Source organism: Corapipo altera, unplaced genomic scaffold (assembly GCF_003945725.1).
Source record: "Corapipo altera isolate COAL_440 unplaced genomic scaffold, ASM394572v1 308, whole genome shotgun sequence".
NCBI classification, from domain to species: domain Eukaryota; kingdom Metazoa; phylum Chordata; class Aves; order Passeriformes; family Pipridae; genus Corapipo; species Corapipo altera.
Genome location: NW_020884925.1, coordinates 310,400 through 334,878, shown reverse-complemented (window position 1 = coordinate 334,878; position 24,479 = coordinate 310,400). Strand labels below are relative to the sequence as shown.

The 24,479-nt window shown below is 54.3% G+C and overlaps 1 protein-coding gene across 3 annotated transcripts in view; it reads left to right on the top strand.

The window, feature by feature from the left end:
- The window catches only part of ZNF609 (zinc finger protein 609), a 101,134-nt gene that overhangs the window by 63,910 nt on the left and 12,745 nt on the right, over positions 1-24,479 (top strand). The window contains exons 9-10 of one of the 3 annotated variants that reach the window (XR_003530086.1): positions 9,200-9,472; positions 13,917-14,113. The gene's annotated coding sequence lies outside the window, so the exon portion shown is untranslated. Of the gene's footprint in view, positions 1-9,199; positions 9,564-13,916; positions 14,114-24,479 lie in introns of those variants that run through there. The other 2 variants (XR_003530087.1, XM_027657885.1) reach the window with 2 other exon arrangements.

The following is a 24,479-nucleotide window of genomic DNA, read 5'->3' as shown; positions in this document are numbered from 1 at the left end:
CTGGAAACCCACCGCCCCAAACAAAGGCGCGCGCCCCGGCCACGCCCACCCGCCGGTGATGTCACCGCCCCCCCGCGCGCGCGCGCCTCGCGCGTACCCCGAGGAGGCGAGGGTCGCGCGCCCGAGGCTCCAGGTTCTCCCCTCAGAATCCCGGTTCTCCTCAGGGACCCGGTTCTCCCTTCAGCATCCCGGCTCCCTCAGCCCCCCCTATGGGGCAGGTCTCACGTAGTCCCTAGGCCCCAGGGCTGGCAGCAAACCCAGGGGTGGGAGCAGGGCCGGTTGCCTGGGCTGTGGGAAGTGACAAGGCCCCAGGTGGGAACTGGAGCCGAGGTTATGGTAGAAGAGGTTTGGGAGCATCAGGGCCGAGGAACGAACAGCCGAGTGTTGGTGGTGCCACACTGGTGCTGAGGTGAGAGATTGGGCAGGGAGATCCTTCCCTGTGAGGGTGGTGAGCCCTTGCCCACGTTTCCCACAGACGTGTAGCTGCCCCATCCTAGGAGATGTTCAAGACCAGGCTGGACGGGCTTTGGAGCAATCTGGTCTAGTGGAAGGTGTCCCTACTCATGGCAGGGGATTGGAATGAGATGAGCTTTAAGGTCTCCCAGCTCAACCCATTCCATTCTATATCCTGCTTAAAGTATGGAGCTGGTGCTTAAATGTGACCTGGGATGCCAAAAACTCATAATCTGGATGAGTAGGAGCTGGAGTAAGGAATGAATACATGGATAACATGATGTGGAGCTGCCCATGGCAGGGCTCTGCAGGGACTCTTGGTGAGCAGTGTATCCATAAGGGAAAGGCAGCAGCAGTCACACAGCCAAAGGTGAGGCTCCTGGAGAACCAGGCAGAGTGAGGAAACTGTGAGGTTCAGTCCTGCAGGGCTTGGTGGGTGCTGAGCCTTCACATAGGGTCAGGGATTGGGAAGCCCTTTGGAAGAGAAACTCTGGAGACCCTGTGGATGCCAGCCCCGAGGGCTGAAGTCCTGGAAAACCTCACACTGACCCACCTGGTCTCACACGTGGGCAACCTCAGCCCTGCCCCATGCCAGAGCTCCTGAGTGGCACCTGCAGCAGCCTGGAGTGCAATGCCCTGGTGGGTTCATGGACCCTGGGATCCCACAGGCAGCCCTGGGCCTGGGCTTCCCGGTTCCCAGCGCTGCCCTTCACTCGGCAGGAAGGGACCAGCTGTTCTGCAGAGAGCTGGACACCAGCCAGGGCCCGAGTTCAAACAGAGCCCATTAAATGGCTTTTCCCCCCTTCCTTCGCATTTCCAGCCCTGCTTGCAGCCGTGGTTCTATTTATAATGCCCAGGAAAAGCAAGCTGAGACTTTCCCACAGTGCCGGCTTCTCAGGCGATTGTTGTTCGGGAAGCTGGAATGTTCGTGGTATTATTTTTGTATCCCCCCGGGAAGGGTTTGTGTTTTTTATTGCGTGTCACTCTGTGTCCCCATCTGTGCTGAGGAGGAGAGTGTGCGAAGCACGAGGTCTCTGGTGCTGCTCATGGCTCTCAAACACTTTGCTGAGGTGCTGCTGGTTTGGGTGTCTGTGCCCATGAGCCCCTTTTGGGGTGGGTGGTGGGTACTCTGAGAGGTGTCCTGGTAGCCATGGGGCTGGAAGCCACAGGGGCATCGCTGGTAACCCCTGTCTGGGTGCCAAGCCCATCATGTCACTTGCTCTGTGCTTCAATGTCCCCCAGGCACAGAGGAGGAAACACAGAGAATCCTGCATCGTTCCTGCCCTGCCTGGGGTTCCAGAATCAAGATGTGCCCTTACGCCGCAGTTTTGAGGTGGCAGAGCCATCACACGAGGCTGGGCCTGACAGCTGGGCTGTGGTGTCACTGTTCATGTGGTGCTGCTGCTGGCAGAGGCCAGTGGGCTCCTTTTTTTGCCTTTCTTGGCCATGCAAGGCCATTCCCTGCATGAAGCTGCTGTGGGATATTCTGGGCACGGCTGGACTGTGGTAGTTCCGTGCTGCTCCTGAACCCCCCAGCCCCTGGGCAGGCAAGTATTTCACAGAAAAAACCCCACCTCACTTGGTCTCTGAGGTCCTGCCTGTCCTCTCCATTGGTACTGGCAGTGGCAACACTGCCCACAGCACTCCTGACTCTCCCTTTCCCTGCCCTACAAGGCCCTGCACTGCTTCATTCCCACCTCTGCTGGGGATTCTCCTTTGGTTTTACTGCCCTGCCCAGGACTTTGGCAGTGAGAAATGCTGTTGTGCCACATTTTTGGACAGTTTCTTTTTGGCGCAGCCAGTCTGATGAAGAACGCACACCTCTGAATAGCTTTGCCAGGTTTTGGGATTGATTATCCCAAATTCTAGGTGTAGAACACAAGACATCTGCAACCTCTCTGTTTTAGAGGCTTGCAAACACTAGTTGAGCATCTCCTTAATTATCCTCATTAATTATTGTGGCTAACTGTGGACTATGTAGCTCTTAAAAATACTGCCCATTGGGACAAACTACGGAGAGAACTGATAGGTTTTTCCCCAGCTGGGGAATGGAGACCCAGAACTCCTCTGTGCCTGGAGCTGGTGACACTCATGGATCCTGGAGCTGGTGACACTTGTGGGCTGAGGCTGGGCAGGTGGCTCCAGCCTCTCAGAAGTGCCTGATGTTGGGATGGAAGCTCTTAGGTGGGAGAGAGGCAAGGCTAAGGTGACGGGAAGTTGATCACTCAGTCACAGCCTTGTTGCGCACGGGGCTGACAGCAGAGACACTGCCCAGGTATTTGGGGCTACAGAGGCAAGTGGGGTCCCTGTGGGATGGCTGTCCCTCCAACATTCACTCCGTGCTCTTCTTTGCAGTCTCCCTGTTAGTGAGGAAGCTCCTGGAGCGGGTTCACCCGCTCGACAGCTCCATGGCCGTGCAGTCACAGGGGCTCTTGCTGACCTCGCCATAATAAAGTCGCTCAGATAAGGGAAACTACAGCGCTGCAGGGGGGGGTTGTACCAGGGAAGCAGCAGGATGCAGCCCTTCCCTGTGCCTGTTCCCCAGGGATTACTACACACTTGTCCCTCGGCTGTGCCCTCCTTGTGGGAGTGGAGGTTGGGGGGGTGTGTGGTGGGTACCACGCATTGCTGACACAGTTTCTCGGTACCTGCAGCAGCGCTGCATAGCTGGCTGTGCTAAGAAGTGTTGCCTAATGGAACACACTTCCAGAGGTTTCCAGACAAAGAGGGAAAAGGGTTGGTAGCTTTAAATGTAATTAATACCCTGTAGTTATTTAAAAACATCATTAGAAATGTGTCATTCAGAACTTTCTAGGGCTGGACATGTATCCAGGGATGGAATTATGTTTTCGTCAGCACCTTTTCATCCCCCTTCTGTGACTGCTCTTTTCTATTTTTTTTTTTTTTTGACGTGAGGATCTTGTTTTCCTAAGGGAAAAACAAAAATGAACACTGCCAAGGAATTTTGTTTTCATACCTCAGTCCTCCCAGCCCTGCTGCCAGCTCTGTCTTCCTGTGCTGACATGTCTGTGTCTGTTATAGCCTCAGCAGTACCAGGAGTTTTCCTGGGATTTTGGCTCCCTGTGTTTTGAGGTGAGCTGTGGATAAATTCCCTAAAGCTGGCCCATCTGTGTGGCTGGAACTGTGTCTTGAGTGCCCATCTCCAAGGTGGATTTTAATTGTTTGAGCAGTTGAATTGGTTGGTGTCACTCACTCGTGTCTTTGATCTGCTTCACATCTGTAACAACAAACGAGGTTCCTTCCAGGCCATGCCAATAGTTTTCTGCTCTCCCTTTATATTTCCAACAGGATGAGTTGATTCCTTGGCAGACCTGCCTGGAGCTGGGGGTCAGACTGAAGGCACGTTGCTGACATCAGTGGCTTGCTTTTTTAATGAGCTTTGTCAGAATTCGTTCTTTAGCCATTAAGCGGTGCCAGCGTGGAGTTCATGCATGAGCTGAGCTGAAACCTGCTCGGTGTGAATTAGTGATGAGGGAAAAGCAGGTCAGGGAACGTCTTGTTTCAGAACGCTGTGATAACTGGCGTGTTCCAAGGCCCGGAACCAGGGAATGGGCAGAACATAGAAATCATGGCAAGGGATGAATTCCCTCTGCTGTGCCATGAGGAGGTGTCGCCCCTCCTTATGCCAATGGGATGTGTGTCGGCACCAAGGGAAGGTGTTCCCCTGTGGCATGAATCTGGGGGTGTTGGATGGGCTGAGGAGCTGGATGGTGTCAGGGGGATGAGCTGGTGATGTGATGAGAGGGTCTGTCATGGACTTGTGTCACTGATGAGCTCCGTGCTCCTGGAGGGTGCTGTGTGCCAGTGCCAACACCTTTGGAGAGGGCTCTGCTGGGATCTGCCACTGCAGAAAACATGCCAGGGAGAGTCCCTGGCTGTCCCTTCAAGCACCAGTGTTGGGATGAGTTGCTCTGGAGAGGCCAGCAGGGTTTTTACCGGCAAACACTGGGAAAAGGCAATCCCTCCACCCACGGTGATCTGACACAACAGAACCAAGGAATGGGGTGTGATGGAATGGGGTGTGATGGAAAAAGTAATCCATGGCCTACAGCTTTCCCGGGAATGTGTAGGTGTGAGTTTGAGACATGTGGCTCCCAGCTCCGGCCTGTGTCAGCCGAGCTGGCAGCAAGGAGCACCTGCAGGAGCCAGGGTTCACTCCAGAGGTCACCTCTTCCTCAGCCAAAAGTAATACTTGTGTGATTCCCTTCCACTGCCTGTAGCTCCTCTGCGTCATCCCTGCTGCTCTGTGCCTCAAGCTCTTTTCCTTGGCTGCTCGTCGAGTAGGACACACTCCAGGGTACTCAGTGCAGCAATGGCGGGTGGCACAGAGACAAAAAGGGGAAAAATCAAGGACAAATTGGTGAAAAGGAGCATACAGGAAAGGCCTCGGGTGGTGGGGATTTGCCTTGCTGCTGGATTTTGCACATCTGAATGCAGCCAGGACTTTCTATTGATTTTTTTAAAAGCTCTTTCAATTATTTTTACAATGAGCTCATCTTTCCTGGCACATCCCTGCTCCCTGTTCATTCCATACCAGGCGTTGTTCACTTCTCTGCAGTTACCCACGTGTTAGCTGGGAACAGCAGCTCCACTGCTTATCCCTGGAGAAAAATAGGTCTTATCTTGGCTGCTTGTAGATGCTGTGGGAAGGTGGGATGGATGGAGCTGGGGGTGTTTCTGATGGAGCTGCCTGAACTTGACCAGAATGGGGCCTGTGTGCTGCCTCTGCACAGCGGGACTTGGCAGAAGCTGGTTTGCTGTCTGGTTTTGGTGCTTTGGGATATGCTCCTATGAATGGAGATGGCTTGTGGAAAAGGCTGAGTGGTGTGTCAGTGATGTTGGGAGCCACTGCTACTCCAGCCAAAAATCCAAAAGGCCTCTTGGAGCTGCGTTTTTAAGACCACCAGTGACTGCACACTGCAAAGGCCATTGGAAAATTAAAGTGTTGCACCTGCCCAGAACATTTTGTGGTACCTGAATGAGGCTTCTTAAAAATTTCACGTGGCAAGAACTCAGAACTGTCTTGGAGGAGCTTGTTTTGTGTCATTTGTCTTAACCTAGGGTTGTACCATAAAATAGGAAATCTTGGAAGTCCCAAATCTGAAAATCTGAAGTCCTTAAAGTGCTGTCCCAAAGCTCTGCCCTGGTGAGGTGACACCAGCAGCACCGTAAGCCTGGCTCTCCCCTTGTCAGTCTGGCTCTCCCCTCATTTTCACATCACAGCTTTAAGCAGACTGAGCCTAGGAGTAGGTCTTCTGGGTCCGACACCAGGGGGTTGGTCCTGTCCTCCAAAGGGGTTTGTGGCCAGTCTCAGGGATGCTGCACAGCAGCACCAGTGGTTCAGGCCAAGGATTCGCCCCCGACTGCTGAGCTCTTGTCTGCTGACACTTCCTGTGCTGGCGGTGCAGCCGTTGGAAACAAAGAGCTGAGGAGCTTGAGGACCTGTCCGGGCAAAACACCTCCCTCCTTTTGCTTTAATAATTTTGTTTTTCTCAATTCTACCCTCCCATGATAATGTGTCTGGGCCTGTTTCACTGCACTGGATCACTCCAGTGAGCATTCAGTCCAGGTCTGGGATCCACATATTTCTAGAACCTCATCCTGATTCTGTCCCCTTCCATGTCACATGGACTTTGCCAAGGGGGCTTGAGGACGCACTGGCTGCAAAAACCCCAAACCTGTGTGCTTGGATTCTTCTCTCCCGGGGCTCTCTGGGCGTGTGAAGCGTCTGCTGGGCGTGTTTCCGTTCCGGTGCAGCTGGATTCATAAAGTTCCAGTTTTCGCGGCCCTGCAGGAATTTGCAGGCTCAGTGAAAATGCTGGGGGCTCCCTGCAGAGGCTGGATGGATGTTCACCCTCCAGATCATTTGTGAACAGAGGCAAAGGGCTGATGGAAGAAAATTTTTCCGCAGAGCTGCCTGCCCTGCTGTGGCCTGGGAGCCCACACGTGGCTCCTGGCTTTTGTCAGCAGCTGCAGCGTGTTCACCACAAGCCAGGGCACTGCTAACCCTTTATATTATCCAAATACTGTTAAAATTGTCCTCTGGGTAGTTTTATCATTAATGTCTTTGCATGTAGGTGCTTGTCTCCTTGAATTTGTGCTTTGTGATCTAACAGATACTTTTCCAAATGATGCATTATTTACAATATGCTAAATTCCTTCCTTTGATATAAACTTACAATCCTTTCCTGTTTCAAATCTATAGAATAGAGGAAGTGTTATTCGAACACAGCTTTGTACAAAGAATGGAGAGAGGAAAGAAACAAGGGGGGGACAGGAAAAGGGCCTCCTTTTGGAACAGAAACACCTTTGTGTTGCAGGTGATTCCAGCTGGATTCGTCCTGGTGCTTCGCCCACCAAGAGGAGTCCCTGGGAAACTAAATGCCTTTGTCTTCAAGACCCCATGGCTAAACAGATTTCCAGAGACCTCTCTCCTTCAAGATACCCAAACAAGCTGGTCTGGAACACTGTTGTCATTATGTGCAGGGGGAGTCTCCTGTTCCTTGGGCTCTAGTTTCAGCCTTCAAGTGATCTCAAGCTCAGGGAAGGTCTAAATGATTTGCAAGAAGAAACTTGAGAACATGCTCATCAAACAGCAGAGTCAGGGATCTATGAGCTGCCATCTGTAGTGCTCTGTAACACTGATAAAAAGCTTCCTGAGCCGCCTGCATGGAGGGCATTCCAAAATTAAGCACCAGAAGCTGGGTGTACATGATGTTGGATCTCACCTATGGGTTTGGGGCATGGATAAAGATGCTACACCTGTTGGAAACCTCACTGAAGACCATAGTAGCTGGTAGGATGTCCTGAGGAAGGGACTTGTGAAGCCTCTCGAAGGGAGGCTGGCACTTGGATCCTTTGGATTTGAGGTTTTGAATAACTCTACCTCGGTTGTGTGTGTGATGAATGGTGTGGAACGTACCTGAGAGCTCTGGTGCCCAGTGTGCAAGGGCTGACCCTGACCAGGAAGCCCCCCTGCTTCCTGCCTCCTCCTGCACAGCTCTGGAAGAAGGGATGGGAACCAGTGCAAGGCTGGCAGCACTGACAGAGTGCCCCCCTCAGCCGGCCCTTCAGGAGTGAGGGGACGTGAGTTTTGGCTGGAGCCAACCCTGGTCGTTTTACAAACTGTTGTGTAACAGCTCTGCTCGGGGCACAGACTTGTGCTGGACACGGAGCCGAAATCCCTCGGGACTGAGTGTCCCGAAAGCTGCTCTCCTGAGACATCCACAGACCTGTTGGAAGAGGCACAGCAGTTCCTGGCCGTGAGCAGATCCCACCCTGGGTGTCACGGCCGTGGGGAACTCCGCACGGAGGCTGTTCCCAGGCTGGGCTGGCTCTTGGCCTCTCCTTCCACCGGGATCGCAGCGCTTCCGCCACCACGTCCCGGAGCCATCCAGCCGCAGGAAGTGCAGCGGGTCATGGGAACCGGCCCGAGGACAGGAGGCTGAGCCTCTGTGAGAGCCAAGCGCCTCGCCCCGGCACGCTGCCTCTGCTCCTCTGGAACGCCGCGAGGGGCTGGGGACATGGGGTACGCAGGGTACATGCGGTGCAGGGTACACGGGGTGTGCAGGGTACACGGGGTACGTGTGTCACCTACTCAGGCACGTGGCCCCTCGCCAAGCGACACCATGTTCCTGCCACCGCCCCCCAAAGTGGGGGTGCCCAGCACTCCCTTCACCCCGTTCCCTCCCCAGCCATCACTGCCCCACTGTACCCCCCGTCTCCAGGTGCTGACGGAAGCCGGGCAGGGGGGCAGGTTATACGGACCAGCTGAAATGCCTCATGTGACTTTTAGCATTTTCTTCCTTTTTATTGAGTGAGGAGCTTCCTTGGAACACTGAAACCTCTGAGAGCTAGGGAATTATTAAAGTGTCACTTTTAGCTCTGACAGCATTTTTTTTTGAAGCATTTTTAAAACTATTTGCCAAGTTTTCCTTTCAGTTGATCCAAAAGGGCTGTGTTTTGGAGTTCCTTGTCCTCCAAATCTCTCCCAAGACTTGCTGGGGCCATCATCCTGCCGGAAGAGCCACGGGAATGTGAGCGCAGCAGTGCCCTATCCTTGTCCCTGAGTGCAGCCTTACTTGGCCCACTTTCACCAACGGCCCTGTGGGGGTTTTATGGGATATTTAGCTCAGTCACCATCTTCCAGCTGTTTGCTCCTTGCATTTCCAGCTCAGTCTCTTGCAGTGGGGCTGGATGCATGTGGGGATTGTGGTTTATTTGGGACAGGAGTCTGGGATTGCTTTGAAGCCAAAAGGAGTAGCAACAGAGTGGGGAGGCAAAGGCAAGATTCAGACAGAGTTATTATGTAGAAATTTCTATTGGTGATGGTGAAAAAGTAGTAACTTGGTCCTCTGTCCCCTACATTCCCACTAGTCACTGCATTTTCCTCTATTTTATGAGGTTTATATCAACTCCTGCATGATCTTCCTGTGGTCTTGCAGGGGGGTTCCTGGTCCTGGGAAGAGGATGCCAGGAACAGCACCATGTCTCAGTGCTGCTGGCAGTGAAAACAGAGAGCTTGATGCATTTAAATCCCACCTCCTAACACCTGGATCTTGGGGGCTCAAATGTATTTTCCAATGTTTTCATGCCAAACCAGGTTCTCAGAAGCCTCCTTCACTCCCCCTCCTCCCCCCCCCCAAAGAACTGCTGCTGGAGGACACGGAGCTGAGTTCCCTGCGATACCCTGTAACTTTTGTTCCTGTCTCGTGTCTCCCCGCAGTGGTTTCACACTTTGCCCCGCAGATTTCAGCTCTCGCCGTCTGGCGTCGCAGGGCTGAGCGGCAGCAGAGCTTCCCAGCAGAGGTTCCCAGCTGAGCTCTCCAGCAGAAGTTTCCTTCCATCGCGACGGTTGGGGTCACTCTTTCACAACGAGCGTTTTTCTCCCGAGCTCCAGCTGCGCTTTCCAGTAGGAGGAACCCCAAGCATTGCATCCTGTTAACGTGCCGGCCGGGATTTCGAGCTCTCGGGACACTCTTTGCTGGACAAATGCACGGTCAGCAATATCTCTGATTTTAATAGTGTAGCCATGCAGGAATAAACTTTTTATGTGGCCTCGGAAGCTCAATAAATTAGTGTTCAAGCTCCCTGGGCTTCTCTGGGTGTGGATCCAGCAAGGGAGCTGGAATCTGCTCATCGTCTGGCCTCTCCCAGCTGTCATCAGTGGGGAGGGAACGATGTGGCTTAAGCTCACACAGTCATCCCCAGGTCTGTCACATGAACATATACCATGGCATTTGTCATGGTCACTACCCCTCCTTGGCACCTCAAAACCTCTGTGGTGCTGGTGCAGGGGGAGTGTGAGGTGATGCCGGGACCCTGCTGGGCTTCCTGTGGAGAGGGCTTATCCCATGTTTGGTTTTCCCCTTTTCTTGGTGTGAACAGGGCTCAGACCCACCGGACCCATTCTCAGCTTGAGATACCTGGCCTGGCTGGGGAGAAGAGCTGATGGTGGTCCAAGGGTTTGGCTTGTGGTGGGCACAGCAAGGTCCCCCCTCGGGCTGGGCTGAAGCCCACAGGCTCTTTCCTGGTAACAAGGGGCTGGGGGCGGCCAGACTGGAGCATCCTCAGGGGGTCCAGCCCTGCTGCTGTCCCGTGTGAATGCGGCCGCTCCCAGCCCAGCCGGCTCATGTGTGACCACGTGGGAACGTCCTGTCCTGGTGGAGGAGGAAGGGGGGTCAGTGGGGGAACTGCGGGGGTGGGAGCGAAGCATCACCCGGTGATGGGAACTGATTGTACCAAGGAGAGGGTCTTCAGGGATAAATTTAGTGGTGCTGAAAGAGCCCAGCTGGCTCTGCCTGCTGTGCGATGAGCCGAGCGTGCCAGGGGTGGCTGTGGCTCCTGCTGCCATCAGGTGGTAAAGCCCTGGATACCCCATGGGGACAGGAAGATGGGGTGGGAAGTGGGGAGCATTGACCTGTGCAGCCCCAGCCAGCCTAACCCCTTGCCAGTCCTCCTTGGTGGGTCAGTTTTTGCTCGAGGAAAAGGAGCTTGGAGCAGACAAATCATCCAGGGCTGATTTGGGAAGCAGGTCACCCAAGTGCAGGGTACTTTGAAATTCCCAGATGATGGCTTTGTGATGTCCTGCCAGGGCCTGGCGGTGCTTCTCCTTGGAGGAGGATGTGCCCAGTTCCAGGAGCCAGCCCCAGCCTGGCACACCAACGGGACCCTGAGGAGGTAATTTGCTTTGTTAACAGTGACGGTGGGGGTCCCATCTGCTGAGGAGGGGGACCATCTAGGCTTGGTGACACCATGCTGCCACCTCACAGGGGCCACGGTACCAGCAACATCCCAGGCCTAACTGAGTGGCCAACCTGCAGTGTGGGAGGGAGCTGTGAAGGGCTGTATTTGCATGGGCAATGTTTCCATCCCTGGACTTGATCCAAGGCCAGGCTGGATGGAGCTTGGAATGACCTGGTCTCGTGGAAGGTGTCCCTGCCCATGGCAGAGAGGTGGAGCAAGATGATCTTTGCGATCCCTTCCAACCCAAACCATTCTGTGATCCTCACACAGGAGCAGCCCTGCATGCTGCTCCCTTGGGAAATGGTGCTGGCAGGGAGCCTTTCTCACTGCTTTTATGTTTTCCTGGGCTCCCTTTCGTGTCAGTCACAGAAATCCCATTCATCACCTGGATTTTCCTTTGGCATTTACCTCCCTGGCCCAGGTCAGGTGATGTCTTGCTGCTGCAGTGCTTATGCCATCTCTTTTCCCACCATCCTGTCCCTTCATCTCCTTTCTCCTGAAGATATTCACAAGGACACACAAACATCTTCCAGAAAGGCAGCCAGACTTGGATGTCAAGCTGTGCCTCCCTCTCACGCTTCCCCGTCCCTGGAAGCGTTCAAGGCCAGGTTGGATGGGGATCTGAGCAACCTGATCTAGTGGAAGGTGTCCCTGCCCATGGCAGAGGGTTAGAATGAGATGGACTTTAAAGTCCCTTCCAACCCAAACCATTCTGGAATTCTGTGGTTCACCTTGCACTCAGCATGTTGGATCAGCTGTGGCAAACCAGACTCTTCCAAGAGAGCCAGGCATCTTTCCTTCCTGATGCCTGAGGTTTTCACAGGTGGGTTTCTGCCAGCCCCTTTGTGCCGAGCAGACTCACTTTGTGCTTCTTTCCCGTCGCCATGTTATTAATTAACCTGGTTAGTCACGTAACCGTAGCACTGGACTCGCTATTGTTTAAACTGGTGAATCCAAGGCTTGATTCACTCCCTTCTCTCTGCTCCGAGGTACTGCAGCTCCGTGGAGGGGGAAGTTTGCACTGTCAGCTGCCTTGGGAAGAGCTGAAATTCAGAGGGCAGTGAGAGATTTGCAGGAGGAGAAGGAGCCTTGGTGCAAGCTCCCTGGGGCTGTAGGGCTCTGGGTATTCCTGAAACCTGGGCTTGGGTTTGAACGTGGTCGGCTGTGGGGCTGAGCTTTTGCTGCTCATGTGCCAGCAACACCGCTGTTCCTTCCGCCTCGCTGAACGGCAGCCGGCCCGAGCCGGGGCCTGTTTAATTCAGCAAGTCATAAATTCATAATGCTTATTTACCACGCAGTTCCATCAATATTTGATAGTGGCCACCAGCCCGCCGCAGCACGGCCCACGAAGGAGAGGGAGGTGGCTGTGGGGGGCTGGCGATGGGGCTGGCACGGAGCGGGGCTGCCTGTGTTAGTGTGGCGGTGCGGAGACAGGGTTGGAGCTCCTCCTCCGGCCCTGCAAACCTGCCAGTGGTGGGATGAAGCCGTGATGGCTCTGCGGAGAGATGCGTGGGGGCCGGGCTGGCAGCTGGAGGCTGTCAGGTCTGGGGAGGAATGGAGCAGAGAGCCAGGCACAGAGGGGACCTGGCGGTTGTTGATGAAGAGGGAAATTTGGAGACCTCGGAGGACACACACAACTTGATTGTCCCCAGGGTGTCCCAGGATGACCATGGGGGCTGCCCCGTATGTGCCACTTGATGCTGGCTCCACTCAGCAGAGGTCTAGGGATCAGCACTGTGAACTCAGGAAGCCCCTTGACCCCCGACCCCGGCTCACTAATTGACTGCGGGGAGGGAAACTGCCCTTCGTGGAGGGGTGAGCAGGAAGGAACCTTCTCCCTGAGAGCTGCTGAGGCTTCAAGGAGAAGACGCGGGCGGGGGAGTTTAGCTGTGCAAAGACAATATTTTGCAGTTCACTCCAAAAGAGCTTCTTCCTGCTCATGGATCTTGAGCGTTTTGCCCATCGTAAGCAGAAGCTGCTGCAGTCAGCAGCCCCCCCGCAGCTCCTGCCGGAGCCGGGCCCCTGCTCTGCGCTGGCAGTGCTGAGGGTCTCGTTTCTTGCTCTTTTGAAGGGGGCTGCTCTCTTCTGCCTGCCCTTAGCCTGAGCTCCCCCTCCCCTGGTTGTGTGAAGGTGATGGAGGGAGCCAGGGGCAGGCTGTACCCTGGAAACCCTGGACTTGCCCAGAAGCCATCCTGACTTCCCACCTAACGGCTGCTGGGGTGGGAGGACAGTGTGCAGACCGGGGGGCTCTGTGGCCAGTGGAGCCTGATGGGATGTGACAGCTCCAGACAGGCATACAGCTGCAGGTTTCCATCACAGAGGGGACAGGGCCAAGGCAGCTTGGAGGTGCCTGGTGGGTCAGTGCCTTCTCCAGCATCGCTCAGCAATCCCTGGGTGCTGGGGCCATGGCACGCTGCCGATAAGGTGGCCCTCAGCTCCCGGCACTGCTCTCTGAGTGGTGCTCTGCTCTCCCTGCTGTGCTGAGAGAAGCCAGGCCAGCCCAGTGACAGGTCTCCCCTTTTACGGTAGCTTTTATCTGTCCCTGGGGAATGTGGCCCCAGCGCCAGCTGGGCCGTCTGTGGCAGCAGTGGCAGCAGTGCCGACAGCCTTCCCTCCTGCTACCCCAAAGTTTCCCTCAGCCAGCCACATCCCTGCTCTGCCAGCTCCCAGACCCACTGCTGCCATTCCCAGGGGATGTAGCAGAAATTAAAGCCCCTTCCCAGCATGCTGAGGTCCTGCCCCGTGCTGACTGTGCTGGTAGCCAAGAGGGCACATGTCGAGTGGTGACTTGCAGCTCCGTGTTGGACTGGGGACAGCAGGGTCCCCATGCATCCCTGAGTGGTGCATCCCAAACCCTGTAGCCTTTTCTCTGCCCCAGAGGCTTTCTCAGCTCAGACCTGAACTTTTTGCTCAGGACGTGACTCCCCACACTGTCCTGGTTGTTGCAATACCAGTGCTGGTAGGTCTGTGGCTTCGGGGATTTGGGAGCATGGCAGATGTGGGCATCTCTGCTTTAATTTAGGGTGAGAAGTGTTTATGGGCCTCATGCTTGAGTCCACACTTCACTGTCCAAGTGGTCAGATCCCTCCTCTTACTGCCTGCAAAGGACCAGATCATGTGAGCTGGTGCAGACAGAGGGGTTTTCCATGACAGCATGAATGTCCTCTGTACCAACCATTGTCACCTTCCCCCTACAGTGAGCCCAACACGTGGGTGACAGTGTGAGAACACAGAGACCACGCTGCTTGGAGGGGATGAGCGAGATGGAGGTGAGCTGGGAGGAACTGGGAAGATGGAGTCTGCCTTGGCTCTTGCCAGGAAGCTCCTTTGCAGTGTCACAGGATAGCTGATGGATGGCCGTGGTGGATATGTGCATGGGAGTGAGCCCTCACTGCTATCACCAGCAGAGTGGGAAGACATGGGACACCTGCAGAAGAGGTATCCTCCTCAGTGGCTGACCCAACAAGCTGCTTCCAGTTGATCCCTGGCAGCATCCCTGCCAGTGCATGCCACTGCAGGGACAGGGTGGCTGTTTGGTGGAGTGCTCAGCCAGCTCCCAGCCCTCCTTCGGGTGCCCGTTCCTCTGAAATATTCATCAGTGTGCTCCGCTGGAGACACCGAATTGCTCTAAACCTCTCTGAATATTTCATCCTCCTCCCTGCAAATGGTTCTGCTCGGGCTGGTGACGTCCTGGGCTCAGATCTCTCTGAGATAAGCTCCAAAAAAGGCAGGTTGGTGTCCCCACAAGCCTGCCTGCTTGCTGGGGCTGTGACACCAACCTGCCCCACCATGCTGCCCCTTCTCCTCCTCCTCCTCGCTGTCTCCATAACACCTCCCAAACATTGTGTTTCTTCCCCATGCTGTTTCCATGAGCACAGTTCAAAGTTCTGGCAGGTGAATTCAACAGGGACACTGTGAGCAGACAGCAGGGCTCCTTGGGGTCCAGGGATCAGCGAGGTTCAGGGATGGGCCAGGTTGCCAGGATTAGGGATTAGCAGGTGATGCATGTGCTAACAGTGGGTGCAGGACTGTGGGATGCAGGGATGAGCAAGAGGAACAGGGATTATGAGGGACAGAGGCATTAGCAGTGATGTGGGGAATAGCAAAGGGTGCCAGGCTTGGCACAGCAGCTCAGCCTTTCAGCAGTTGACCCTTACTGCTGAGTGCTTCGAGGCACCCAAGTTACTCATTATTCTGATTAATTCATCAGCAGTTTTGACCAAATAAGTCAAGAAAATGAAAAAATATCTGAAGAGATTCTTGCCCCTTGCTGTCCTGCCTGGGTTGGGGTTGGGAGCTCTCGCTGCAGTGCCAAGGCCAGTTGCTGCCCCCTCAGCTGGTTTTACTGTTCTTGGGGACGGGCGATGGAGGGAAACTGGTATTGCCAACCCTGGGGACACACAGAAACATGTCTGACTCCATCTCACTGCCTCACCCCACTCCTTGGGGGGCTCTTTCTTCACCTCTCTGCTCCAGGAGTTAAAACCTTCCTTCTATCCTGGCATTGCTCATGGAAAGTTTATATATAGCCTTTTGTTTTTGCCAGCATCCCCCTTGAGTTTAAATAGCTCTTCCCTGTGTCTGGTGTTGACCCCGGATGTATTTATAGAGAGCAATCAGATTTGTGCTCAGCACCGAGCAAACCAAGCTTGTGTCAGCCCCTGAGGGAGGCCCTTCCACCAGCATGGCCTCACGTTGAGCCTTGCCCCTGAGGAGGAGGAGGAGGCCTCGAGGGCTGATGGGGGCCGCTAGGGGGGTTCCGAGCTGGGGCTGTGCCAGGCTGCGCACGGCTTCTTTTAGGGGGGTGCACCAATTCTGGCCGTGGAGCAGCTTTTTGGATTGCCATCATTAGGGTTCAGAGTGAACACTGGCCTGCAGGACCAGTGCTGCTGCTCCTTTGACACTGTTTCATGTGTGGAGGTGAACTGTGTCTCTGGTGCCACAGGCAACAAAAAACCAGGGCTGCGAGCAATTCTGCAGAATGGTTTAACTCCCCAGGGTTAAACGGGAGGCTCCTGCCACCTCTCCTGCAGCCAGCCAGCTCCCCCCGTGGGTGCCAGCTCTGCTCCCACCCCGGAGGTCCGCGCTGCCGGGCGGCCTCCCCTGCAACCTCAGCTCTTGACTATTTAAGGCAAATCTCCTCGACGGACTTTTAAACAAAACCCGGGCTCCTCTCGCTCTCCTCATTTTAAATAACTCGCCTGGCGTAAACAGAATGAGGCATAACACTATAAATCAGGCATTCCCGGGATCTGCCTGGCAGGCCGTGCACGGGGGGCTCACCAGGCCCCTGAGCTTCCCCAGGAGCTCTTCTCGGGGCCTGGGGGGAGTGATAAGAGGGCAAGAGGGGCTCTGGTGGGGCAGGCGTTCCCAAGGAGACTAATGCGATTATGGGCTGCCGGCCTTTGGGGTAAAATAATTAAGGTTGCAAAATAGTTTCCATCACAGCCCCTCACTTGTCATTCCCCAGCAAGGCTGGAATTTTCCAGGCTGTATTCCCTGAGTGAAAATGAATTTTTCCAGGGAAGTTTGAGCTGGCAATGGTCAGTGATGCAGTGGGTGTTTCACAAAGGTTTTGGGGGAAATAACTGGACTGCAGGTGTGAGCCCAGTGTGTCGCTCACAGGGACATAGGCATTTTGCAACAAAGCTTGCCCCATCAGCTGAAGGGATCAGCTCTGGAAAATGGGCCCTTGTGCTGTTGGTCCTCAGTGTTTATGCCCTGTGGTCAAAGCAGAACAGAAGTAATTATAGCTTGTCCCGAGGACCAGTGCTTCCCATGATAACACTCTTTGTATTCTGTGGTTTTTAGGGCTTTGCCAAACTTTCATCATGAGCTGAATCTTTCGTTCTGGGTGTCCAACATATACCAATTTATCGAAACAACCCAGTTTAAGCAAGTCTGGACTTGCTGGGTTTGAGAATTGGGAAGATGTATTGCGTTGGTTTGCTGCCAAGGCTGGAAACTCCAAGGGCTGAGACCTGGGGCGCCTTGGGGATGGGAATGGGCCACTAACTGTGCCTCTGGGGAATCCTGGGCTCTGGCCAAGCAAAGGATCCCTCAAAGACCTCACAGGTGGTGCAGGAACCTTGGCTGTGCTGAGCATCCCTCGTGTGGGGATGGCACTGGGAGGGTGCTGCTGTGGTGTGTTGGCTTTTGTACCCCCCATACAGGAGGGCAGGAGTGATGGTGGAGCTGCACTGCCATCCCTGGCCTGCCCTGGAACTGCCCTCTGCCTTTTCTTCATTGAAAGACAAGCAGGATGGATGGAGCAGCCTCTTGCAAGGCGACCCTTTGTTTATCTCTCATCCTCCCCTGACTTGCTAATCCCTGTCATTATCCACATGAGTGAGGAACAGCCTTTGCTGGGAAGTGTCATCTTCAGGAGGAGGGCATGGATCCTGCTTGGCCAGAGGAGATGGGAGGCTAGAGTCAGCAGGAAGTCTCCTCCATGCCACATCCATGCTGGGATCTCCCCCATGCTGGGCAGTATCCTGCAGACTCTGAAAATAGAGATGTCCCAGACTGCCCTCTGCATTGCTCAGTGCCTGGAGAACAGCTGGAATGAGGAAGGAAGCTTCAGGAGACTTCTTCCCTACCCTGGAAGTCACCCATGGGCACATACCCCAGGGTAGATGTGCTGCCTGAGGGGAACCCATGGGAGGTGTCCTGGGGAAGGACACGACAAATGAGCTGATACGGGGCTTTTCCAAGCATGTGGCTTCCACAGAGAAAGTGCCACATCCAGGCTCGTCCCACATGTCCCCTCTTGCTCCCTGGCTTGCTCCAGCAGGCTTTGGGAACTGTGGTGCATCCTAGGTCGTCACCGGCGGCAAGGGCGGCAGGGGAGCTGAGCTGTGCTGCGTGTGGCGGGATTGCTCACTTGGGTTTTTGACAATCTGTTTTCCAAGTCGGGAGGTCATGTGTATGTTGGTCGTGTTGCCAAGGATTCCTCCACAACACGTCCTTTTGTTTTGTTTGACAAGGTCTCCAGTGTGCAGAGGGGCTGGACATTAATAACCTTGGTGAAAATGGGACGCCTTTCCCTGGGGAGTTCGAATAGTGCCTTTGGTGGTGAGCAGGGGACTATCACATAGCACAGCTCAAAGCTGCCCCCCACCTCCTTCTTGACTGTCCAGATGATTAATGGCAAAGTTTGGGAGCGTTTCTGCCCTCCATGTGATCCATAATGCCTGTTACTTAAGTATGAAAATAATTTAGCTGAGGATGAGGTCTGTAGAGACCATGTTAATGGGCAGAGGTGGCTCTGGTGAGCAGGTTGGGACATGGCTCCTCCACTCGGTAGCACCTGGCTGAGGGATCCAAACCTGGATTTGCTGACACCCAGAGGGGCCTTGGCCAGGTCCTAGTTGTAGGACCACACACAAGGGCTCGGGACACCAATGACACTGAATGTCTCTCAGTGCCCTGAGTCAAGCCACATTCTGTCCCTGCTGCTCCAGCCACTCCTGTAGGCATTGAAGCTGATGTTCTCACTGAGCATCTGATCAAAACCTGAATCAAACAACCACAGAGGAGTGAAGGGGCAGGATGTGGCCCAGCAGGACTTGCCACATTGTGCTGTGCCTCCTCCCTGCTCCTGGGGCAGGTCTGGAGACCATCGGTGCCACTCTGTTAGTGCTGAGTGCCAGGCCCTGAGCAGAGCTGCTCCTGATGGAGGCAGCGATAGTGGGGCTGGGAGGAGCCTTCCTCTGCAGAGCCAAGAGCTTTTTCCAGTGATCAGCTCCTACCGTAGCTCCGGTGAGGTGGGATGGATCCAACTAAAAAATCCCTCTGTTATGGCTGGTATGGGACCACAGGAACCTGGGCAGCTCCCAGCTCCTCTGTGGACAAGGTTGTTGGTGAAGTCCAGCTGCACTATGGCAAGAATTTTGGCCCCTGAGAGTACTGTGGTGGTGGCTTCAGCTGCTCTCCTGACTGAATGGTGGAGGAGGAAACTGCAGAGGATGGACATGGAGGGACAGCCTCAATGCTCCACCATGTCTGTTAGGCCTGGGCACATCTCCTGGACCTGGAGCTGAGACAGCTCGCACCCTGCACTTGGAGAAGTCCAGCTGTGAATGCCCTGTGCACAACAGCTCAGTGCAGGATGAGTGCAGGAGACAGGCTTGTGGCCACCCTATGGGGCTGGGCTGGCTCTGGGGCCTTTAATTAACAAATTCTCTATAAAGGATTTCCCCTGGTTCATTCCCTCATAATTAATATGCCCAGACAGTGCAAGTGACACATTAATTATGAAACTAAAGAGGTAACAGTGCATTGTTTCAGTGCTGCACAAGCGAAGAGGAGCACTGCCTTTTTTCTTCTCTGTATTTCATCTTCTAGACAAAAAAACTACGAGTTTTGGGGCAGGCTAAGGTCCTGTCTTCATTTCCTAGGTGACTAAGTGGCAAATCCCTCCATGCAGCCGTGCTTTTTCCACTGGGAGATCGCCGGCACTGCTGCATCTGCAACCCATCAGAGAAAGCGTTTGGGTTTATTGTTCCCGCTCCTGGCTCCAAACAGGCTTTTCTGTTTGGCGCTATCTTTTTATTCAAATTGTCTAAACATAAGCTCTCCTCACCCGTTTTTGGTCGGGAGCCCACTCGGTGGGTTCACGTCATGGGGCTCAGCGAGCGTCCGCAGAGCTCGGCTCTGGCGGCGCTGCCAGAAGCCGCTCCAAAATGCCCATAAAAGCAGCTTTGCAGTGATCCGATGCGTCTGAGCAAACATTGCGCACACCTCCGAGCCCTTGTCTCTCTCACTTAACTTCAGCTCGTCCTCCTGGGGGAAGGCAGAGCTGGAGAAGACGAGCGGTGATGTACGGAAAGGAATTAAAGTTTGAAAGCACTCACTGCCGTCCTCAAAGCAGCTACTCCAGGCATGTGATGTTGGATGAGCCCTGTAATTCCACTGCTTCTCTGCCCTGCACCCACTGGGCCACCCAAAGTCCTGCACAGTTCCCAGGATGGGGCTATTTGCATCCTGTCATTCGGTACTCAAATGTCAGTCGTCCCAGGTACTAATTTTCCTGCCATGAATTTCACCCTCTGTCCTTTGCTGGTGTAGCCACGTGGCATTTGACCAACAGAAGGACCAAATCCATGGAAGGGGTTGGGAGCTGCTCTTCAGCCTGGCCTTGGCCAAGTGCCATCCCTGCTGTTTGGGGACTGATGCACCAAAGGAGGCTGTGGGGTCAGGAGAAATGGCTGGGCAGGTTCTGCACTGGGCAGAGATGTGGACTGGGAGGTGGGGAAGCACTGAAGTGGCTGGTGAGAGGTCAGCAAAGAGCTGGGCTGGGTTATTCTGGCCAAAAAGAGGTTGAAAGGGGGTCTCCTCACAGGTTACATCTCCTAGAGGTGTAGTTACAAAGATGGTGCAGCTACACTTCCCTTGATAGTGGCAGATGATGTTACGTGAGGCAACAGCCAGACGTGGTGGCTTGGGAAGGTTGGGTTGGGTGTTAGGGAAGACTCCTTCCCTGCTGGATGGTGCAGCCTTGGGATGGACACTTGGAGAGGTGGGGTTGCTCCATCCTTAGGCGTTTTCAAGGAAGGACCAACCTGACCTGGTGCTGGTGACAGTCCTGCAGGATGTTGGATGGGAGACTCCCAAGGTCTCTTCCCACCATCACTACAACAAGTCTACAGATGTTTGGACGACAATCCATACCAAAAACAGCACCTCAGCCCTAAAGCTTTCACCTGCTTGTGGCTGGAGAGGTCTCTGAAAACTCACCCGAGGTCCTTGAAGAGTCTTCAGTGACACCAGCACCCAGCTTGCACATGCCCATCAGTGGTCTCAGCAATGACAATGAGGTTGGCTGGTCTCACTGCTTGCTTGGAAATCAGGGTTCCTCCATATCCCATGGTTGGTGGCCTCTTCCCAGCCAGTGTTACAAATCCCAGTCCAGTATAATTAACCAGAAAGACAAAGGGCATGAGACAAGGGCAGCTGGAATGGATGGAGGATGGAGGAGAGCAGCAGAGCAGTGCTGGCTGGCACAGGCCAGGGAGATGTGGGGCCTCCTGGGCAAGGACAGGGGGAAGAAAAGTTGGCACCAGTGGCAAGCAGAGGAATTTCTCCCTTTCCTTCCCCACACCTCAGAAACGCTGGAAGTGGCATGGGAGTGTTCTCTATGCCCTAGGACAAGTGCCAGTGCTCAGCTGTTGTCCCAGATAAGTAGTGAGAAACAGTAAAAGCTATCCAGCACCTCATCCAAAGTGTGTGGCACCACCTGCAGTGGGCTCAGGAGAAACAGAGGCCCAAGGTATCCCCTATGACAACTACCATGATCCCCGAAATGAAATTCATGGCCTCTTTACATGTGGATGAATGAGGCCTGGGAGCACAGGCAGCAGAGTGGGCAGCAAATGCAGGAGCCCAGCTGGAGAGAGATGACCCTCTGTTATCACCTTAACTGGTTAACTGGTGAGCTGGTCACCTGCTTGTTGAAGAGTGAGAAAATGTAAAGCTGAGAAACTGTGAAAACACAAGATTGTCCACAGCTGGTTGTCATTTCAAGTCCTACCTCAATTTCTCAGCTGATTCCAATCTGTTTCTATCCCAAGTACTTTGTTACCCCTTTCTAACACCTGCTTGCTGGTTGTGAGCACCTCACTCCTTTTCCTTGGTGAGGCACTGTAGTTCCCATTGTTTGCAGGCAGGACTGCACGGTTGGAGCTCCTTTGTGTGGGACAATGTCACAGGGTTCATTGCCAGCTTGTCCACCCTGTTGTGGAATTGCTGTGGGAGAGGTGGATGCATCACAGCATTACCTCTGCTCTTCTAACCAGCACATCTCCATGGATGTATTATGGCAAGGACAAGGCTGTGGTGCAAATCTTGGCCAGACTGCAGAGCCAGATGTGGAAGGGGCCTCAGGGGAAAAAGTGTTGGTGTAAAAATACATCACTGTGAGACATGGGTAAGCAAGGTCAAACCAGGGTGTTGCTTGGTTCTGCACTGGTTCAGCTGGTGTGGCCTCTGATTGCACACTTAAAGCTGAGCATTTCCATGTGGAAGTGGAGGGAATTGTCAGCCAAAACCTCTGCAGAGACATCACCATTTCTGGTGGACTGGCTCACCTGTACAAGCTGGTAGCAGTGACTGCTTCACGTGTCCACCCCTTTGGGTTCCCAGGGGCAGGAGTATCTCCCCACACAGCTGGTTGGACCATCAAGGGCTCCATGTGCTGAAGCACATGTGGCTGTGCCTCAGCACTTTGGGAGGGGAGAGTCTGCCTGGGTGTGATATTTATTGGGACATCAAAGGGATGATAAGCCACAAGATGCTGGGACGTAGGGATGCTGACACCACACACAGCTCTGAGGGGTGAGCATGCAAGGAGGATGCTGCTCTTCTAGCCCAGTGGGATGAACTTGCCTATAGAATAAACCACAGCTTGTGGCCATCAGTGCAGCAGTGATGTGGTGGACCCACCATCATCACTCCAGTGGGATGGACGCAGCAGCTCTTCTGCTTGTGGCTGGGCTTTTCCTGCTGTGGAAGAAGCAGCACGTCTCCCCTACATGTGTGTGCAGTGTGGCTTCCTTGGGAGTCTGATGAAAACCCGCTGCTGCTTCTGAAGTCCACCCGTTTTTGCCTTCCTTCTCTGGCCGCAGGCTCTGGACTCAGAGTCTGTAGAAAGTAAAACACCAAACCTAAACACAGAGAAAGAGCTGCAAGGTTATGCTGGGTTTTGCTTAATTAGCACAGGAAGCAAATATTCCTGGTCTTCATCAGGGCAGGTTCACTTGGAGTCTCTGTGGCATGGCAGGCAATGCTCTTCCTGGGAGTTACTCCTGTGCAACCTTACGCTGGGGATGAAGTTATGGGGAAGCACAGCAACCCTGAGGATCAGGGAAAGCCCTTGCTCTGCTGCAGATCTGTCCATGCCGAGCTCTGTGGATGAACTGAGGGGTTCTCACTGTTGTGTACAGGGCTGGCGTGTGAAGTCCTCCAAAAGACCACTCTGTAGGACAACATTTTAAATAAATAAAGTGCAGTTTTTTAGTTAAAGAGTGGGGGTTTTCTCCCCTTGTGCAGGTCCTGGCAGGGATCTCTGGTTTAGCAGCTTGTTACAAAGCCTTGGAAAAAGAAGCGCTGGCTTTGCCGCTGTCTGTGTGAGGACTCCGTACACAAACCCGCCCTGCTGCGTGCAAACAGCTGCTACTGCTGAAAGCCTTAACCTCGAAAGCAAGGAAACATAAAGCCAGTGCTCCCAGGAGGATGTTTCCTCTCCTCCAACACACCTCTTGGAATGGAACCACTCGCCCCCAACAAGCACTTGACTGTGGGCACCACCTTGGCGATGGTGTTCCTTGCATTGTCTCTCTGGCACTGGCCGCAGAGCACCACAGGTTGTGCTGGACAATGCTTGTGCATGGGGACAGCTGAGTTTATAGGGTTACATTTTCATAGGGAGCCTCTTTGTAACCAGGTGGTGAATGGAATCAGAGGCTGGGGCTTGAACAGGGCAGTGGACCCAGGTGTGGTGGGGAAATTGTCTGTGGTTGTCCCCAGAGAGGCTCACACCTCTTCACAACATGCGCATGAGCAAAATTATATCCCTGAGCTCCTGCTGGAAGGAAATGATCACAGAGCCAGGATTTTGAAGCGACATTCAGTGCCAGGGCCAGAAGAGGACAGGGAGCACTCATCTCTTTTGCAGCTCAGGGGACTGTGGGACCCCTTGGGCAGGGCAGGGCTGACACTTCCCCTCACTTTCACCTGTCCTCGGTGCTGGGGAAGCAGCAAGGACTGGGTATAAGCAATGCTGGTTAAGATAACAGGGCTCAGATCCCTGAACATCTGCCACTTCATAGGTTGACCCCAAACTCTTACAGTTTTACACCTTTGCCTCACACAGGGACCAAGGGGGGGGATGCAGAGTGCAGGAATGGGCCCATGTATTCTATTTTCTGCTCATTACCCGACCATGGGCTGTCCTTTAGGATAAGGCTGGTTGGAGATGGATAGTGAGGATGGTGAGGCCCTGGCATAGGTTGCCCAGAAAAGCTGTGACTGCCCCATCCTTGGAAGTGTTCAAGGTCAAGTTAAATGGGACTTGGAGCAACCTGTCATAGTGGAAGGTGTCCCTGCTCATGGCTGGGGATTGGAATGAGGTGATCTTTAAGGTACCTTCCAGCCAAAACCATTCTGAGATTCCATGATTCTATGCCTGAATCCTGCTCCTCCTCCCAAGCCTAAGAACAGGGTTCTGCTCTGGGCACCCACCGATGTCTGTGGGGATGGATGTGGGGCTGCCCTGGCAGAAGAAACTGGGCTGCTGTCCCCAGGGTACGGGGGCTGCTATGGGGGGGCTTTGGGGCTACTACCCGGGAGCTCAGAGCTGCTGTCCTGGAGTTACCAGGACCCCCATCCTGAGCTCCCAGGGCTGCTGTTCATGGGGCTCGGAGCTCTCATCGGGGTGTCACAAAGATGCCGCCTCGGGGCTTTCGGACCCCCGCGGGGCTCAGCCACATCCCCCCGACCCGGGGATGGCCGGGAGGAGCGGCCTGGCCCCGCCGCGAGCGCAGAGACCGGCGGGCCCTTTAAGAAAGTCGAAACCAGAAAGTTCATCAAAGTTGAGACAGTTTTTCGTGGAAAGGAGGGGGAAAAAAAATAATTAAAATAACTCGAGCCCAACAACAAAAAAAACTCCCCGCGGCCCCGGGGGGGCCGGGCCGGGCCGGGCCGGGATTGGCGGCGGCGGCGGCCGGGGGCGGCCCCGGGCGGGGCAGGCGGGCGGGTCCCGG